The sequence below is a fragment of the Artibeus jamaicensis genome, unplaced genomic scaffold, assembly GCF_021234435.1.
Source record: "Artibeus jamaicensis isolate MK-2021 breed Jamaican fruit bat unplaced genomic scaffold, CSHL_Jam_final contig_354, whole genome shotgun sequence".
NCBI classification, from domain to species: Eukaryota; Metazoa; Chordata; class Mammalia; order Chiroptera; family Phyllostomidae; genus Artibeus; species Artibeus jamaicensis.
The window spans coordinates 30,570,516-30,587,855 of record NW_026521803.1 but is presented as its reverse complement, the minus strand read 5'-3'; the positions used below and the strand labels follow the sequence as shown (position 1 = coordinate 30,587,855).

Below are 17,340 nucleotides of genomic sequence, written 5' to 3'. Positions count from 1 at the left end.
TCTGGCAAAGGAAATAGACTTCCAGGAAGTCCAGGAAACTCAGAGAGTCCCAAAGAGGTTGGACTCAAGAAGGAACACACCAAGGCACATATCGTAATTACATTAGCCAAGATTAAAATGAAGGAGAGAATCCAAGAAGCAGCAAGAGATAAGGAGACAGTTACATACAAAGGAGCTCCCATCAGACTGTCAGCTGATTTCTCAAAAGAGACCTTACAGGCAAGAAGGGGCTGAAAAGAAGTATTCCAAGTCATGAAATGCAAGGACCTACATCCAAGATTGCTCTATCCAGCAAAGCTTTTTTCATTTACAATTGAAGGGCAGATCAAGTGCTTCTCAGATAGGGCAGATTGACCTGCTCAGAAGGGCAGGTCAAGTTCAAAGAGTTCATCATCACCAAGCCCTTATTTTATGAAATACTAAAAGGACTTATCTAAGAAAAAGAAGATAAAAAATATGAACAGTGAAAGGACAGCAAACTCACAGTTATTAACAACCACACCTAAAACAAAAGCAAACTAAGTGAACAGCTAGATCAGGAGCAGAGCCACAGAAAATGAGATCACATGGAGGGTTAGCAACAGGGGAGTGGGAGAAGGAGAAGGGGGGAGAAGGTACAGAAAATAAGTAGCATAGATGGTAGGTAGAAAATAGACAGGGGGAAAGCAAGAACAGTATAGGAAATATAGAAGCTAGAGAACTTATGACACATGAACATGAACTGAAGGGGGGAATGTAGGTGGGAGGGGATGTGCAGGGTGGAAGGGAGTGAAGGGAAAATGGGACAACTATAATAGCATAAGCAATAAAATATATTTTTAAAAAATTTAAGGCATTTGTACCACTCTCAGTGACCACTCTGAGAGTTCTCAAAGCTTTTATAGTCGTGTGTGTGTGTGTGTGTGTGTGTGTGTGTGTTCTTTTCTTTTTTTGCTGATTCTCTAGCACAGGTGGCTAACACAAGGCCCATAGGCCGAATCCGGACCTTCACCTTTTTTCTACAAGGCAGCAGCGCCAAGCTGCTTGCCCCTAGTTAAGGAGCAGCTACATTTATACAGTCCTAAAATTACATTTGGCCCTTTCAAGGCAACCTCAAGGCTGATGTGGCCACCTGTGAAAATGAGTTGGACACCCATGGTCACGGTCATGACTTCAGGTTCACCATTGTTAAGTCAGTCATTCTCTTCAATCCTTTTCTGATGCTCCAGTCTTAGGAAGATCATCTGCTTGGTGGTGAGCCTCTGAGAACATGCATTAAAGCCTTTTTGGGAATGCACAGTGCCAGGATGGTTACTATGAGCAGAGTAACTCCCACTCTCTGGAGTGCACTTGGGAGCCACATCATAGCCAGATGAAACGAGAAGAATTCAGGATCCAGCCCAGTTTACAGGTATATAACAAAACCTCAAAGATAATCAACAGGACTAGAAACTAGTATCTACAAAGGTGCAAATCTAATTTTTCTTTCTACAAGTACTCCCATTTTTAGCAACGATAATCACAATAAAACTAATTTGTGTGCATTAAACTTGGCTTAAGTAGTTAACACAGTGTAGCAAAAATTGTGATCGACTATATGCCATATTTTGCCATGTATATTGTACTCCTGTGTATAATGTGCACCCAAGGTTTTGTGTTCATTATACACAGGATTATTATACACATGGTATGTAATCATTATACCTACATATAACATGCATCCTTATTTTTCCCTCAAAACTTTGGGCAAAAAGGTGCCCATTATACACAGCAAAATACAGTAATCTCTTCCTAAGACTGCTTTCTGGACCCTTTCGAAAGGAACCTCAGAGTGAACTCTTAAAGCCATCGGACTTTACCTGCGATTCCGTTTCAGTGAAAGCCTTGGTAATGTAGCTACATTTCCTGGATCTCAAATAAATGTTGGTGCTTAGAACTAGTTTTCTAAAATTTTTTGGTGATTTGACACTTTCAAGTTTGCTGGCTAAATTGAACAATGGAAATTTACTGAATGTTTAGATCATTTCCAAAGAAAATAAAGTACTGAAACATTAATTGTGCAATAAAGCCTACCTACTTCTTTGGCTTCTTAGAGAATCTAAAAGATAAATTTGGATTGAAAGACTGTACAATTAAAAAGGGAACATGTTTCTGAAAATAATGAAACATATTTGCAGTAAAAGAACCCATGTTTCTAGAGGTTCTGAAATGTATTAATTTGCCAATCTAAAAAAAATCTGATATAACAGTTTATAAGTACTTTTCAATAGAAATTGGGACTTTTGAGAGTTAAAAATTTCAATATTGAGTCGCCAATTAAAAATACTAGGAATTTTTCTTACTGGAGCCGCCCTGGTCAGGTGGCTCAGCTTGGTTGGGATGTTGTCCGGTTCACCTAAAAGGATGTGGGTTTGCTTCCCGGCTGGGATGCGGTTGGGATACGTACAGGAGGCAACCCACTGGTGTTTCTCTTTCTCTCCTCCCCCGCCCCACACCATTTTCACTTCTGTGGTGCCCGTGTCTGCCTCCCCCTGGTCCCCCCCCCCGCCCGCTAGCTTTTCCCACACTCAGTGTAGGAACCCCCTCCTGCCACCATCTTGGCCAGTGCAGGAGACCCCTCGGGACACTGACCTACTACTTTATAACACATAAAATTAAATTTCAATATTATTTCATCTGCTAAAAAGGACAAAGTTTACCTGTACAACTGGTATGTTAGTAATAAGAGACTATAAAGAGAAAGCAAAAATTCTGTTTTATAAAAATGATTCCCTGTGCTCTTTATTATCAGATCTTTGATTGCTTAGGTGAACCAAGTTTTAAAATTAAAAGAGTAAAACTGCTTACAACTATAACTTTCTATTATTTGCCAGGGAAATCTTTGTCATCATGATAATTACTGTTTCACAGTAACCTATGATGCTACTTGATCAAGTTTGCTAAAACTTTTGTATGTTCAACAAATTCAAAAATTAAAGAGTCTTTTTCTTAACTCCTGCCCCATTTCAAAGGAGCTCGCTCTCTCCCCCTCTCCCTAAGGGGAAATGACTGTTATTACAATAAATGTTTCAGAAATTACATAAAATTTCTGAAAATCCAAAATGTCCTGATATAACGTTTTCATTTATAATTCTAGCTTCTGTTTTAAAATGGCCTTTTAGTTTTAGATTAACAGTTGTTCTTTTATAATAAACTGGTAAACATAAGTAAAGTGTAGCCCTGCATTCTGGGAGCCGTTTTAGCAAATTATCCAACCTGAGGAGGGTACAGTGGGAAGCCCTGACTTGGAGCTGGCTGGTCGGAAGCATAGCTCACAAGTGGGGGCTTGCATTGTGACTGGCATCTGAAGTTGGGGAATCTCTTGGGACTGAGCTCCTAACCTGTAGAATCTGAAGCTATCTCCAGATAGATAGTGTTGGAATTAAGTTTAATTGTAGCGCATCCTGCCAGTGTCTGCTGAGAATCAAAGAATTATTAGATGTGGGAAAAACACCCACATCTGGTGGGTAGGGAGAATTTAAGTAGTTAAATTAAATCAACATTCTGAGATATGAAATCTTTTCTTTTCAGCTCTGCTTAAAATTGTGTTTTGGTCAAATGCTGAATTTAACCTGTATAATAAAGATGACCCTACTTGTCAAATCTACCCCATAACTGTAATAATCAAATGAAAGAATATAGGCAAAAAGTAGCAGAATTAAAGATTTTATTAAAGTAGTTATAGGCATAACTGCTTGTCTGTACTTAGAGAGCACTGTTCTATCATTCAAATTATTACCTTATTAGTAAGTGACAGAAAGTAAACTGAAATATAAAAGTACAGACGATGATTGAACAAACTCATCTAAATCCAGGATGGCTTTTATAACTCGACCCACACGGTTCAAACCTGAGTTGTTCAAGCCAGGGCCAATGTTATTTTTGACTTGTGGTTGAAAATCTGCTCATGTGAAGTCCAACTTAAGTTATACGTGGATACTCAGCTGTGTGGGTGGTCCACCCCCCCCAAGTCATTCGAGGGTTGACTATAATTTTTTAAAGTTATTATTACTTTTTATCCTCACCAGAGGATATGTTCACTGATTTTTAGAGAGGACGAGAGAGGGAGGGAGGAGAGAGAGACAGACAGACATCAATGTGAGAGAGAAATAGCTACCTATCGGTTGCCTCTCATAAGCAGCACGACCAGGGATCGAACGCACCATCTAGGCATGTGCCCTCACCAGGAATCGAACTTGCTACCTTGTGGTGTACCGGACAATGCTCCACCTGATCCACCCAGCCAGGACAGGGTCAACTGTAATTTTAAGTGTCTTTAAAACAAGCAGGCATAACCAAAAACAAATAACTTAAGGCAAAAGCCAATTTCTGCCAAAATCAGAACCAACTCAAGACAGACAGACAGACAGGCTTAAGACTAGATGGAGGCAATAAGATAAAAGATAAAATGGGGGGGAGGAAACTACACCTAACTTCTATGTTATACCGATACATGATGTAAAAAGAACTGTGAAAATAAATGAGGTAAACGCAAGAAACAAAAGAAGTTGGGGCTTCTAATTTTGAATAAATAAGTAAAGTCCAGCTGCTTCCTTGAGCGTTTCTGGGATATCGAGACATGCCTGCGGTTTCTCCCCTCCACGCATCACTCCCAGTGCCCTGCCCAGGGAAGCAGCAGCACTTACTCTCTAGGGGCTGTTTACAAATGGGACTGGGGCTGACTCTGCCAGGCGCCTGTCTGTGGGAGGCTACTCTCCCCTGCCCCCTTGTCTGAGAGTGAAGGAAGAAGGTCAATGCACTGGAGAGCAAAATTAGAGAGGTCATGAACCATTACAATGAGCACGAACTCTGCAGTTGGAAAGACTTGAATCTGAATCTGGACTCAGGTAGTTGCCAGTCTGGAATCAGTTGTGCCACCCAGGCATCCCCAACACTTCCTGAATGGGTGTTCATCTGGAACACGTGTTTTACTGGCCTGTGACCAAATGAGAAAAAAGAGGACAATGGAATATAGTTTTTATAAGACTAAATTTGCCTTTGTTTTCATGTTGTAATTATGATGTTCCTACTTTTCGGTGGTAAAAATGTCCTTTTTTTAAATGAAAGGATGGGGGTGGTAAATTGTTAGTTGTTTTAAAAAAGGTCCTTAACCTTGAACAGAATCAAGTTAGCAATCTTATGTCTGGTCCCAATGGCTCCCTATACGCAGGCTTTTTCTTTTAACTTGCCCATGAAGTCCAACAGTCTGGGCACTACTGACTCAGAAGTCTCACTTTTCTCATCAATAAAATAGCAGAGGGGAAACTCTTTTGCAGAGTTGGTGTGTAGTGCTGATGATACATATAAAGCAAAGCCTCAAGCCTTGCAGGGGTGTCCATATTTCTGGTGTCTCTGGGCCACACTGGAAGAAGAAGAGTTGTCTTGAGCCACACATTAAATACATTGTGACACAGTCACACAAAAATCTCATAATGTTTTAAGTAAATTTACAATTTGGGGTTGGTTGCGTTCACAGTCATCCTGGGCTGCAGGTTGGACACCCCTGCTTACAGCTTTATCATCATCATAGGAAGCCTGACTACTTGACTTGAAGATTCATTCAATAAAATCCATATCCAGGCAGTTCAGCACAATCATTAAAAGCAAACTATGGAATCAGACTGCTGGATTTAAACCCTGGCTTTGCCACTGCCAGCTCTGTGAACTTGAGTAAATCAGAGTCAGTTACAATCTCATCACTCAGTTGAGGATGATAAACAACAGAACTGATTAACTACAGCTTTTTAAAGATTTAAACTAAATAGTCTATGTAAAATACTTATTACAGTGTTCTCTAAATGCTCTATAAATGTTATCTAAGCATTATTGTTATTAGTAATAGACTAAGTGGTCAGAAGTGCATTCAAATGCCTGTTACTTTCTGCATCAACATCTTCTAATGCAAAATACTTATTAAGAGGCAATGAGGATTTATTCAAACTTTCAGATTAAATCTCTAAGTCAAGAATGAGAATTTGGATGACATACCGACCCAGGCACTATCAAATCTCATCCTAATCAATACCTGCAGGATCAATGTTTTTCATTACTTTTGAAATCTGTACATATTGATGAAAAAAGGTATAATATACAGTGATATAATCAAAATAGTGACTTTCAAATTAAAAAGGTAGCTTAGTATTTACCTTTTTATAAAATCAAATGTAATTTTTATATTTAGTATCAATTTATTCCTCCAACACTCATTCTTAGTAAATAAACAAACTATAAGTTTCAGTGTTAATTATGTTTTTAAACTATGGCTGTTAAGTTTTTCTGAAATTCACCAACATAAATTAGAGTTGATTTTAGTTTATATAAATTAATTTACAAAAGAAATTCTCAAATGATAAATGACATTTTCCTTTATGAATATTAATGTGCTTTCATAACAAATATTTAAAAAGACAAAGACATTATTATACATAAACACCTTCTAAGGGTGAAATCCATAAGCAGTTCTTTCTCAGGAATTACTATTGAGCAAAAGTGTGTTTTAATTCTCAAAAGAATAAAGAACTTCTACAAAAGCACAGCCCAACATTTCCTTCCTACTAACGCATGACAAAGATTCTATCAGCATTTCTGGTCTTTATGTCTAACTTTGAAGTCTTTATAACTACCATAAAACTGTCAGATACAGGTCACAAATCAAAACTCACTGATTATTTAAAGTCCAGCATTAGAAGATAAACTATTTTTTCTTTATTCCTGCAAACCATGTAACATAGCAACATGAAATTCAAGTAGTTACACAATAAATGTTTAACTACCTTTTGTGTAACTAGTATGTGTGTATATAAAACTATATATATATATATGAATGTTTTCTCTAACTTACAGAACGCTTGACAAAGAACAGAATTTATGAGTACAACACTGCTATTAGCTTTACGGGGTTAAGAGGGGCTGGGGCTATTTGGATTGCTGGGTCTGAATGCAGGCTTTGCCATTTAAAACCTGTGATCTTGGACAAGTTACTTAACCTTTCTAGGCTTTAGTTTCTTCATTTGTAAACTGGACAGAGTAACAGTACTATCTCCAAGCATAACTTGCAGACGATTTATGCATTGAACAGTGCCCAGCCCATAATTAACAATATGTGCTTCTAATTGTTATCATCATCAATTGCAACACTGGACGTAACAATGCTGTTAAATGCTTTGTTTAAAAGTGATTGATTGTCCCAAGTATTAGGAAGGTATAAATTGGACATGAAATAATTTTCATATGACGGCACTTCTGTTGAGATTTAATATTTTAATAAGCTTCTCATCAAAGGGCAATGCATATTTTCTAGAATTATCTTCGGAACCAAGAAAAAAGTCAAATTCAAGACTTTTGAATGCGACAAGACACAAGCAGAGATGGATGGTTACCATCAGTGCCAAACACCTGCCAATCCTGGTCCACAGATGACATTTCATATGAAAGGACAGAAGCGTTCCTATCTTAGAACTTTCTAGCCTGCAACGAACTTCTTTTAAGCGAAGAACAAACACAAACACACCAAACGCCTCTCGTGATCAATTCATCCCTGCAGAAAAAGAGATCTATTTGCCGAAGGGAGCTGGAGCCACAAAATCGGTCTTTAAAGGGCAGGGGAAAGGGGGAAAGAAGAGATGCTCGCGTTTTGGAGGCCACAGGGCCTCCATCCCGGACTGGAAAGGGGTCGCCCTGGGACTAGCGAGAGGAGAAACGGAGAAGTCACGCCCCAAACAGGACGCCGGGGTACAGGCCTTGAACGGTCGAAATGGGGTTCCGCGACTTGTCCAGCTCCCCGCCCTCAGTGAGCCCCTACCCTTCACTCTGTCGCCCCATCCATCAAGCGAGGAGCTGCCCGGCCGCACGCGCGGACTCCGGTGGCAGGTTTGTGCTCAGAGTCCGGGGCCAAGTGGCAGAAGGCCGACGCAAGCTCTCCTTCCCGAGCTCCCGCCCCGGGCCCAGCAGCAAAGAGCCTTACCCCAGGTCTCGCTCCGGGACAGGTGGTGCTGCTGGCAAAGAGGCCGAGGACCTGCCGCTCTACCAGGCAAAGATCAGCTCCCACCCAGCCAGGCCCTCCCCTTTTTGGAGCTTCTCGGGGCCAGCGCCAGGTCAGGATCGGACTAGCAGGAGCAGCCAGTCACTGGCCACACGGGCAGTAAAGCAACGTAGTGAGAGGGTGGGATCCGAAGGCAGAGGGGTCGCGAGGAAGCCGGGCAGGGCCCTTGGGCGGAGACTGACGGGCACAAGGGCCAATACGGAGGCAGGAAGTTGGCCCTGAGGGGCGGGCTCCACCGCTAAGCTTCGTAGCCCGCGTGTTCTATTCCTGCACCGCAAGACTCTTCCTTCGTCCGGATCTCTCAAGTTACTGTTTCCAGGGCCCACGCGCGCGCTGTGGAGGCGGTTCCCAGGAATGTGAGAGGGGTCAAGCAGAACCAGAGTTGTCTTACAGCGGACCTCGCATCTGGGACTGGAGGGGTTGTCGCTGGTGATGGCTGCACCTTCGCGCGAGAAGCTCTGCGCAGGCGCGGTTGGGGCCGGACCGCAGCGGCGGCGGGTACCAGTCTACCTGCCAAGCTGGAGTAAGGCTGGGAGTTTGGTACCATCTTGAACAGCCAGTGGAGGTTGGGAGAGGATGGCGGAGAGATATAGGAGCTGGATAAGGTCAGGCAATGGAGAGTCAGAAGAGGGAGGACCCAGGAAATACGAGGCTTCCGCCCTTTAGGAACGCTTTCACTTCCTGAGCTATTTTTGTTTGTCTGTGATTGCTCTTCTGCATACTACTTCGCCAGTCTCCACTGCTACTGGCACAGTTACTGGCTGGCAGGGAATTTACTAATGATCCCTAGCATCACAGTCACCATGAATAGGTATTCCGTGGTCTCTGTCAGGAAAGCAATAGAACACTAAATTGTCATCTTCAAAGAAGCGGGGACCTTAACTTAACATTTGGTTAACCAAAAAGTTTGTTTAGTTTTTTTCGAGATGATGGTCTAGTAGTGCTTAGTTGTCATTAACTTCATTTGAAACAATTTTGTTAGATTATATTGTGACAGCTGTTATATCGGCATGCATTTAAAAAATATCAAAATTGGTGAATTTTTGTGCAGCCATTTTAATATTGAAGATGGAAGAAATGTGACATCATCGTTGTATTATGCTTGATTATTTCAAGAAAGGTAAAAATGTAAGTGAAACACAGAAAGATTTGTGCAGTGTATGGAGACTGTGCTGTAACTGATAAAATATGTCAAGAGTGGTTTGTGAACTTTCTTTGTACTGTTGACATTTTGGCCAAATAATTCTTTGCTGTGGGCCTGTCTTATGTGTTGGAAAATGTTTAGCAGCACCCCTGGCCTCCACCCACTAGAAGCTGATAGTGGGAGATAGCCAACATACTCAAAATATACAAATCAATAAAGTTACTGGTGAAAATGAAAACTGTCTCTTTTAAAAATAATTATTTATTTATTTTAGAGAGAGGGGAAGGAAAGGAGAAAGAGAGGGAGAGAAACGTCAATGTGTGGTTGCCTCTCACATGTCCCCCACTGGGAACACAGCCTGCAACCCAGGCATGTGCCCTGACTGGAAATCAAACCAGTGACCCTTTGGTTTGCAAGCTGGCACTCAATCTACTGAGCCACACCAGCCACGGCGAAAAATGTGTCTTTCATTTTATGGAGAAAACTGAACAGACTTTTTGGCCAACCCAATATAATATATCTGTACCCACCCACGGTTATGATATTGGAGGCTATTTCTTTGCTTTTTTTTTTTTTCAGAAAAATATTATCACCAAACATTCTTTAGTCATGTTTGTGTACTCTTAAAGTATGGTGATGATAGTTTAAATATAAACATGTAAAGGATAAAAGAGGTAAAGTAAATGGAATAAGAAAATTGAAAGTGATAGGAATATAAGACAAAACTGAGCAGAGGTAGAGAGAAAATTGCCCCCTCCTAAACACTTTGACAATGATGTAAAATCTGAAGCAACAGTGCTGATCTGAGAATGGAAGGGCAGGGCATGTTGGTGAACACTGTAATTAGATGATAAATGGTAGATATGGCTGCTCTAACCACTGCAGTAAAAGAGGGACTATAAATAAGCATGACCTACAATAACCTTGCAGGCCCGAAATTGTCAAGATGCAGCAGGCTGAGTGGAGGAAACTTCAAACACTATGCTGTAAATGCTTCATTAACAGAGGTAAAAATATTTTGCCTTTGAAAGACAGTTTGTCCTACATTAGAATAATTCCAGGTTGAAGGGTTGTAGAGAGCTATCGTGGATGGAATTTATTTTGGTGAAATTGAGGTCAATTTATTCCCTGAATGAAGTGTCTGTTAATGTCAAGGGGTCAGACACTGCTATTTGGCTGATCCACCCCATTCACTTAATTCTTAGTCACTTTGGTGGTCGGTCTGATTGGTTCAGTAACCAAACCTGATGCCTCTTTCTATCCCTGACCCAGTTTTCTCTGGATTTGGAACTTGGCACCTTGTTTTATGTGATCCCTTCCTTGTAGTTCATCCTTTCAGGAAGAGCTTATGTCTTCTTTCTGGCTCAGCAGTATTTGTATTGTCTGCATGGTGGGGAGCTATTATATACTCTGGGAAGCCAAGAATGGTCCCCCTTTTTCTGAGCCGGTCCAAAGAAGGGCACTAAAGAAGAAGCCTATAAGGAAATCATTGGATCTACAGCTGTTTCAGGGCCATTTACTCCAAAAAAAAAAACCCAACCCAAAAACAAAAAATCAAAACAACAATAACAAAAAACTAGCAATGCACAATGCAAATGGTTTATTTTATAAATTGATTGGGATGGATATAAAATTCGTGCAGTGAGGTGTGCAAAGTACCTCATTCAGCTTGACGAAGTTTTACAGATGCACGCACCTATGTAGTCATTGTCCAGAGGGAGATACAGAAAATTCCTTGTGCCTCTTTTAACCCACCCACTCCCCCTGAACACTAATTACTTTACTAACACTGGTAACTCTGGGGAAGGATGTCAGTATGGATCAGTTTGTTGAGTCCTGCATTGTTGAGAGTTGAGGCTACTATTTCAGGCTTTGTCTACGTTTTGGCCAGTTCACCTGTGAAGTGGGAAGAGCCTCGAATGGAATGCTGCTGGCGCACACCTGGCAACGTGACTTCGCTGTAAAACTCTTCAATGAGCAGAGTTTAAAGTGGTGTGTACGCCAGTTAGCTCCAGTGGACACACATTCACCCACCTTTCTCGAACTCAAAGGAAGATACTTGGAAAAACTTTCATATCAATTGCTATGAAAATAAGGTAGCTTTATACCATCCAAACATCATAATGTTTCCTTAAGGAAAATCCATATTATTGAGCTTCAGAGAATTGTGGGAGGTCATTCTTCTAATGAGAGTGCAAGTGAGTAGGATCATTGGCTTGAGGCCAACACCTCATCTATAGCAAAAGCAGGTGGATTGTGCCAATCACCTGTTTAGATTTATACAGCTCCATCTGCCTGAGAATAGAAAACATTAATAATGAATGCTGACTGCACCAGTGGGAATTGTCCTCTAATAAGTTAGGGTCATTAAAAATGCAAACTCTTTAAAAATACAGGAGAAAGGAAGCAGTGTATCTAAAGGCATTCGTGCTAAATTGCAGAAACAAACTTCCTGTCAGCCTCATGGGGAAGTGAGAAATAAAGGCATTGGTGTAGGTTAGTACTATCATTAAGGAACAATAATGTTTTTGTTCTTCCCAAAATACGATGAAGTGCTAATGATGATAATTACATCCAAAAAAGTACTAACAATTCCTTATATAATTAAAATAAATATAACTTTTCAGGCTATCTAACAGCCTGAAAATAAGATCTAACATCTTATTATGGTAAACTAATACCATAATAAGCCATGTCTTTGTTACCAAATATTTTAAGGAAAGTTCTAGAAATTTTTGTGAAGAACAAAGAAGTTAATATCATAGGTTTAGTAACAATAGAACATTTACTCCCCAAGGAAAACTAACACTTTGGTATTTGTAGATATTATTATACCACACTTGATTTTTCTCTAGGACTTTTAGGTAACCTGGAAAGAGCAAGGCAAACAGCACTCGACCACTGAGCCGCACCAGCCAAGGCAGTGCGGGTCATTTTAAATCTTAGTTTTGGCTCCATCGTTATCTATAAGCCTTTAAGAGAAGGTCCAAGGAATAGCAACACTGGCATCATTAGCAGCAGTGTTGGACTTTGGTTCAAGAGTTGGGCAAAGAAAGAACTTAGAGCCAAGAACTCTATCACAAGGGGAAGTTTATGTAGCAAGAAAAGCAAAAGTACACTCAAAGAGAATATTCAAGTGGGCTGCTTAGAGAGCTGTCTTGGCCTTTTGGAAACTTGAAAAAGAGTTGAGCCGAGGCATAGCTGCCTTGGCTCTTTAGAAAGAAGGTCACGGAGGCAGAAGCCATGAGCCAGCTGGGCTGCATGAACTCAGGAAACAAGTTACAGAGGCAAAAGGAGGGCCTGTGGAGATAGGTTCTTAAAACCTGTGGAGGGCTGCTCCCCTGGTTTTAAGTCTGGGAACCGTTACAGCTTAGGAGAAAGAAAAGCAAGGATAGGCACGGGGGGGAGGCCTAGGTGTGTTCCAGGGAGAGTGTACACTAGGTCCTTTGTCTTAATGCTTAAGGGAGTGGGTCTTGCAGGAGAGAAGAGACAGGTGACACGGCGTGCTGGATGGGGCAGTTTGAATCAGCCACCTGTCGGTTTCCTCCCTCCACTTGCCAAGGCATTTTCTGAGCTTCTTACTGTCTCACCTCAGCATTACCTGGGAGCTTATTAGAAAAATGAAATCTGGATCCCAACCCCAGACCTACTACATTAGAATCCACCATACCCAGGGGTTCCATGTCCATAAACTTTTGAGAACCTTGGAGGAACCCTGAAGTTCTAGATGCTGTGAACTCATGCTTCTGTGAATGGATCTTTGCTTATAGATATAGAATAATAGGAATCCCATGATACTTTGTTTACCTCCAAAAAATCCCTGTGCCAAGGCAAACACAATTGTTCTTTCCTTTCCATGCTTAAACTATGAGCAATAATTTTAGCAGATGTGTCATTATGAACTAGACACTGGATAGAATGTTTGCACCAAATAGAATGGATGCAAAGTCTCTGGCTGATACCTGGAGAAGAAAAACTCCCCAGAATGTTTGCCTTGATCAACCAACTAGAGTTTCTGCTATCTTGAGCGGAACTGAACATACAGATCCTTAACAGACCCTGCGGGGTCCCTAGTTCTCAAACTACATCTTTCTAAGACTGCATAAGCTACCTCTGAGATTCTATCTCTTGGGGGAAGTACAAAGGCATTTTTCTATGAGGGGTTCAAGATTTCTCTGCCAAGAGAATAACTATAATTGATACAGTAATTTAAGGGAACTAAGTTTAAAAAATGGCTTAGATTACCCAACATATTTTCCTACTGAGTAATACATGAGAGGTTCTCTGGTATGCATGAGGTATCCAAATCCTAAAAACAGCTTTGGTTGAAAATTTCAGCTCCTTTACATCAAGGAGACATGGTCTAACCACAAAGGAAATCTCGCAGATGTGCTTTTGCTCCCAATGCTGTTTGACTTTAGACTTGCTAGCATTCTGAAGCACTTTCCAAAGTGAATCAAGTCCCGCACCAAGCTTCACTTCTGGGCTGGGAATTCTTCCAGATGTGCTTTCCGTGGCCATTGGTTTTCTTAGGAATGTCTAGGGACCTCCAGCACCTACCAGGAGGGCTTGTTTGTTTGTTTGTTTGTTTTAGAGAGAAAGGAGGGGAAAGAAACATCAATTTGTTGTTCCACTCACTCATGCATTCTTTGGTTGACTCTTCTACGTGGCCCGACCAGGACTGAACCCACAACCTTGGCGTGTTGGGATGACAATTTGACTGACTCAGCTACACAGCTGGGGCCACCCTGAAAGTTTGACTCAATTCCAGTGGTTCACATGAGGACTTAGCCCTCTTGAAGTCTGTGCCAGCTACAGCAATTAATCAGGAACATTCTGTTTTAAGAGGCATCCAAAAGGAAGTAGAATAGCTTTACTTCCTTATACCTGAAAAAAATTTTATTGCACAAATATGGAATAAATGATTAGTCCTAAACAACACAACCTTGCAAAAATTATATATGGATTCCAACTTATTAAGGGCACCAAATGGTGCAGACTGAATCTGTTATTCATGTGCATATCTTTATGCCTGCAAGTAGAAATGATGAACCATGAGTTTTGTTCATAAAATACCAGATCGAAGCTTCTTCATCTTTGTTGTGCGATGGACACCATTGGCAATCTGGTAAAGACTGCAGGCTGTCTTTTTAAGGGCAGAGAACAGAATACATAGAATACCCAACAAATCCAATTAAAATGAAATGAAATTATCAAAATATTTTTAAACCCCAAACATCTGGATAATAATGCATGTGCTACTTTACAATGCATGAAATCAAATTCTAATGGTGGATATACTAACTAGTACTGATGAGTATAAATGCTATTTCAAAGTTTCTGCCACCACTGTGAGGTGAGACGAAAAATCCGTGATTTCATTAATCCGATATTTTATTAATTCTAGAGGTTTACTGCCTACATTCATGATCAAAGAAAAAGGCTAAATTCCACTTAGAGATTAATGAGTATAAATATGTTTTTCTCAATCCAAGTTCACCTACTCTCTGTACTAGGCTGTTTTTATCTAAGTTCAGATAAGAACCTAGGTCCACCTATTGGCAATTTATGAGTTCAACTTCTGATACTGAAACATTTGGTCAGATCTCTAATTTTAAGGTTATGTGGAGACATTCTCTGGCATCCTGTCTTTTGTGACTCTCAGTAAATTCTACTCTACTTTAAGTTATTGAGCTTTGCTTAGGACAGTGTTACCTGGGCTTTCCTGTCACCAGGTGACTCAGCGTTCTGACGCAAATGCAAGTTCTCGGGATTAGCATTGCAGAGGTTGCTTTTAAGTTGAAAGTGGGTCAAATTCCCCTGCCTCCAAGGTTTATGATTTAGGAAGTCTCTCTTCCTTACCTCTGTTTCTTGTTAAGAGGAATTTGTTGGTGACTTTCCTTGTGCCAGGGGCAGATACTGTTAGACATGGTAAGAAGGTGGTGTCTTACAGCATTCTGACTCTTGAAGTATTTGCTGTAGAATACATTTTTGAAAGCTTACCATGGGGATTTTTTTCAAGTATTTTATTATTATTTTTTGGTAGAATAATGTACAAGATCTGGTACAAATAACAACCCTTTTTATTACAACATCTTTTATTACAAAATCGTAAGCATGTAATTCTGTAACATAACAACATTATACTCAAGCACACCCTATGACATTTTAGGTGAAACGTTCAAATTAAAACCATAAATCATCACACCCATGCTATTACCCTATCAACCACAATCAAGCAGGCTTTACTTCTGCCAGACCCTGTATTTTAACTCATGAAGAAAAATGCCTTTGTATAGTCATATTTCATTTGCATTCTCTGAATAGGCATGAAAAGCAACAGTGATCTTTGTGTAAGTTTGAGGAAGGAATATAGTTTTATTTCATGCCAGCTGTGAAAATTACATTCAAAAAGCATTATGCCAGTGGCGAGAAAATGACAATTGAAGTGTTCCATCATGATTTTAGCCCATTTTGTTTTTATTAGGGCAGAGAGGAGAAGTGAGAAGAAAATACGACAAGAAACATTCTGGGGCTCTTTTCACTCTGTCCAACTGGGGAGCTTGACTCACCTCCCTGTTTACATGCCCTTGGGACACAGAAGCCTGCAGCTCCGCTCTCCCCAGTGAAGCCAGTCCCCTCCTCATCTTGTACGACTTGGCTTCCATCTCCACAACTTCATTAAATCTATGCAAACCTTCCTCTTCGTTGGTGGACTTTAAACCTTTTGTCAGTCCCCAACTTCCTTATTCTTTGAGCAAAATTGTTGCAACTGACCTTCTCCTGCTTCCTGGAGTGCTTCCTGCTGTGTCCCTGCACAACACTTCTCTGGATCCCAGTCCTCGCCTTTGCCGTCTCCTCTCCCTCCTGCTCCACAGTGAAGGGCGATCCCCAAGGTCCAGTCCTAGACGTGATCCATCGAAATGTTTGATAGTCTCTGCCTGTGGTGTAAGCCCTGACGGGCTTTTTTCTTTTTTGTAATGCAAGTGCCTGACTTAAGCCGTGGCATCCACTTCAAGGGTGGCTACCTGGACAAACACATCACCAGCCACACAGCCAGGTGAAGAGCCCAGGCCACCTCTCCGGACAGGGCTGCTTTGTTTTAGAGATCTTGGTTGATTTCAGTGACTGGCCATTTGGGTCATTTATCCGCCTGCCACACCTGACATACCCACTCTTATGTTTTAAATTCTTCAATAAAGAGTGAGCCTGAGAAATCATAGGCTCCCAGCTGCTTTATTTATTCAAAGTTCCTTTGTGGCGATTGCTGAAGGGCATTTCACAATCTCAGTGCAAACCACCAGGGCTGCTGCAGCCACATTGGTTATTCATAGAGGGAGACTGGCACAAAATACTGCACTCAAGGAATGTTCGGGTGGTTCAGTCCGCAGGTAAAGGACTGAAGAGTGAAGAGGGGTGGGAGGCAGACGCTTCTACAAACAGTGAAGTCAGTGCAACTATAGAGGTGAGAACTGCAATGCATCATGGGGCTGTAAGTACAGACATGGAACTGATCTGAGTCGGGAGTGGAGAAAACTCATTAACTGTAATTCAACAAACATTAATGAACATTCATGCAACAAACAGTAGCGAGGACCTATTATGTACCGGTTTTAAGCGAGGCTCTAAGACTGTAAGAGCGCCCAGATGGGCCTTGTTCTTGCCTCCATCGAGCTTACAGTCAGGAGAAACAGGCATTAAATGAGTCATGCAGTTTTGTAATTGTGGTATATGCCACAGAGAGACTTGCACAAAGTGCCAGACAGTGTGCAACAGAGAGATCTCATGGGGCCTAGGAATCACTGAAGGCTTTCCTAAAGAAATGTCACTGAAGCCGAGCTCTGACACTGCGGTAAGAGCAGGCCAAGTGAGGAAAGACCGTGACTCGGAAGAAGGAGCTAACCGGGGCCTGTTTGATTTGTACTAAGATGGGGAGGGGATAGGCAAAAGGTGATTTACAGAGCCTTGTAACTAAATAATTTAGCCTTTATCTTAAAAGCAACGACCAACCCTCCAACAGTTTTTAAACAGGTGGTTAACAAAATCGTACTTCCACTCAGAAAAGGTCAGTTTGGCTACAGGGAGGTGATGGATTGGAGAGTGGGCAGGAGCCAGTGAGGAGAGAGCTACTGCAATC

The 17,340-nt window shown here is 41.2% G+C and overlaps 1 protein-coding gene and 1 long non-coding RNA gene across 2 annotated transcripts in view; one reads left to right on the top strand and one right to left on the bottom strand.

The window, feature by feature from the left end:
* The window catches only part of ME2 (malic enzyme 2), a 43,872-nt gene extending 35,650 nt beyond the window's left edge, over nt 1-8,222 (bottom strand). The window contains exon 1 of the mRNA XM_037165081.2: nt 7,982-8,222. The gene's annotated coding sequence lies outside the window, so the exon portion shown is untranslated. The remainder of the gene's footprint in view (nt 1-7,981) is intronic.
* A 273-nt stretch (nt 8,223-8,495) lies between these two features.
* Nucleotides 8,496-16,364, top strand: LOC128627251 (uncharacterized). Its single transcript, XR_008391412.1, has 3 exons — nt 8,496-8,582; nt 10,134-10,210; nt 15,691-16,364. It is a non-coding gene; the product is annotated as an uncharacterized LOC128627251 (long non-coding RNA).
* Nucleotides 16,365-17,340: the final 976 nt, after the last annotated feature.